We start from the raw sequence: 3,194 nt of genomic DNA, 5'->3' as shown, positions 1-3,194 counted from the left end.
CTGAAGGTAGGAAGATCGGTCGAGGGCCCTACCACAACCAGAGCCGTCAAGAGGAAAGAACAGCCTAAAGATCGGCCTCCAATCGGGATCATTAACACCATCTCTGGAGGACCCCATTGGGGAGCAGCCAGTAGATCGGCCGGACCGCCCAAGCGGCAGAAGACTGAAGAATCTATAACCTTTACTGAAGAAGATGCCCAGGAGATTCAATTCCCCATAATGATGCGGTTGTAGTTTCTTTAAATATTGCTGACTATGATGTACGCGCATTCTTGTTGATAGTAGAAGCTCGGTCGATATTTTATTTTACGATGCATTTTAAAAAATATCCATTTTGGATGATCGATTAGGGCCGATAAGCTCCCCATTGGTAGGGTTCACTGACGATGCTGTGCCAGTAGAAGAAGTAAATGAAGGTCGGTGTCCGAAACAATCTAGAGCGCAAGTGAATTTTCTGGTAGTAAGGGCGCCGTCTGCCTACAATGCAATACTCGGCTGACCTGGCCTCAACGCCCTCCGAGCTGTGGTATCGACCTATCATTTGAAATTAAAATTTTTATAAGCCAAGGGGTCGGAGAGGTCAGAGGAGATCAAGTCCTGGCAAGACACTGCTATAACATAGCCTTACAAAGAAATGATCAGTCTGACCCCGTCCGGTTGATGGATTAGACACCCACGATGACCTTGCTGAAGAACGGGGTGAGCCACTTGAAGATCTTGTCTCAATTCCTTTGAACGATGGGATGAAGAGCACGTGGTGAAGATCAGCTCCAACCTGGGAGAAGAGGTACGGACACAGCTCATCAATTTTTTACAAAAGAATGCGGATGTTTTCGCTTGGGTTCCAACGGACATGCTGGGGATTGATGCGGATGTCATGGAACACCGTCTAGCTATTGATCCCAAACATCGGCCGATGAAGGAAAAAATCTGAGGTCATGCACCGAAAAGGCAGAAGGCAATAGCTGAGGAAGTTGATAAACTCCTGAAAGTCAGGTTCATCAGAGAAGTCAACTATTCAAACTGGGTCTCCAATGTGGTTCTCGTCAAGAAGGCGAACCGCAAGTGGAGGATGTGTATAGACTTCAAAAAGCTGAACAAAATCTTCCGAAAGATAGTTATCCTCTGCCCAAAATTGACCAATTAGTGGATGCAACCTCGGGTCACGAGCTTCTCACTTTCATGATGCATTCTCCGGCTACAATCAAATCAGAATGGCACCAGAGAACGAAGAAAAGACTGCTTTTATCACTGACCGTGGTCTTTACTGTTACAGGGTCATACCTTTTGGCTTCAAAAATGTAGGGGCAACCTATCAACGGCTGGTGAACAAGATCTTCAAAGAGCAGATCGGCCGCAACATGGAGGTCTACGTGGACGACATGCTTGTAAAAAGTAAATCTTCAATGAACCACATTGCCGACCTTGAGGAGACCTGCAGCGCCCTCCGAAAATACAAGATGAAGCTGAACCTAGCCAAGTGCGCTTTTGGAGTAACCTCAGAAAAATTCTTGGGTTTTATGATATCGGAGCACGGGATCGAAGCAAATCCAAAAAAGATTCGTGCCATCCAGGAAATGACCACCCCGAAGTCAATAAAGAAAGTTCAGCGCCTTACTTGGAGAGTAGCAGCTTTGAATCGCTTCATCTCAAGGTCGGTCGAACGGTGCCTACCTTTCTTTCAGACTCTCAAGCAACCGAAGAACTTCTGTTGGGCCACTGAATGTCAGCGAGCATTCGAAAAATTGAAGAACTACCTCGGCTCACCTCCACTATTGGCAAAGCTCGAACCTGGAAAGGAGTTGTTCCTATACCTGGCGGTCTCCCCTGTGGCTCTCGCAGCAGTTCTGGTTAAGGAAGAAGCAAAAATTCAACAGCCGATCTACTACATAAGTCAAGTATTGAGAGACGTCGAAATCAGGTACACTAAGTTAAAGAAACTAACTTACGTCCTGTTGATTGCAGCCTGAAGGCTCTAACCTTACTTTCAAGGGCACACCATAACACTGCTCACCGACCAGCCGATAAGGCAGTTCTGCATCGAGCGGATGCTTCCGGAAGGATAGCGAAATGGATGATCGAGCTCATAAAATTTGACATCAACTATCGACTTCGACCGACGATAAAAGCCCAGATATTAGCAGACTTTATAGTGGAATGCACTATTTCGAAAGAAGTCAAACTTGAATGAGGTGAAGCTGACAACCCAGGGCTCTAGCCGAACTCCCCTGTGGAAAGAACAGATCTCCCTGATGATTTTTGGGCTCTCTATGTGGACGGTTCCTCCAACATGTCAGGTGCGGGCGCGGGCCTGATCTTGATCAATTCGGAAGAAATTATCGCGGAGTACGCACTGCGCTTCAAATTTTCTGTGACAAATAACATAGCAGAATATGAAGCTCTGATTGTAGGACTGAAGATCGTCAAAGAATTAGAAGTAGATCGGCTCCAAGTCTACAGTGACTCCCAATTAGTGGTGGGACAAGTCAGCGAAAACTATGAAGCTCGGGAGGACAGTATGGCCAAGTATCTCGAAAAGATAAAAGAGGTCATCCCTACCTTTGGCAGCTTTGACATCAAGAAGATTCCAAGAGCAGAAAATATCAGGGCCGATCTTCTCTCTAAGTTGGCTACACTGGCTTCGGCTGAACTACCCAAGGAAGTCCTCTTCGAAGTTTTGAATATCCAAGTACGGAAGAACCGCAGCTTGTAATGGAGATCAGCCATGAACCTAGCTGGATTGACCCACTGGTTGCATACCTCAAAGACGGAGTTCTTCCTCATGATGCAAAAGAAGCTCGGAAGCTTAGAAACCAGGCCTCTCGATATATCCTTTATGAGGGCAAGCTGTACAAGAGGTCATACTCTTTGTCCCTCCTGAAATGTCTCCGATCTTCTGAAGCCGACTTTGCCTTGTGGGAGATACATGAAGGAGTTTGTGGAAATTGCCTGGGGGCTAGATCTTTATCCCACAAATTGCTCCGATAAGGTTATTACTGGCCTACAATGTACCACAACGCCATTGAATATGTCAGAAAGTGTGATCGATGTCAGAGATATACGAATATCTAAAGACAGCCCGCCTCCGAACTTACACCCTTGAGTGCCCCATGGCCGTTTGCACAATGGAAGATGGATATCCTTGGACCTTTTCCTATGACGTCCGGCAGCGGAAGTTCCTCCTGGTGGCAATT

The sequence above is a fragment of the Elaeis guineensis genome, chromosome 11, assembly GCF_000442705.2.
Source record: "Elaeis guineensis isolate ETL-2024a chromosome 11, EG11, whole genome shotgun sequence".
In the NCBI taxonomy this organism is placed as follows: domain Eukaryota; kingdom Viridiplantae; phylum Streptophyta; class Magnoliopsida; order Arecales; family Arecaceae; genus Elaeis; species Elaeis guineensis.
This window is presented reverse-complemented; position numbering follows the sequence as displayed.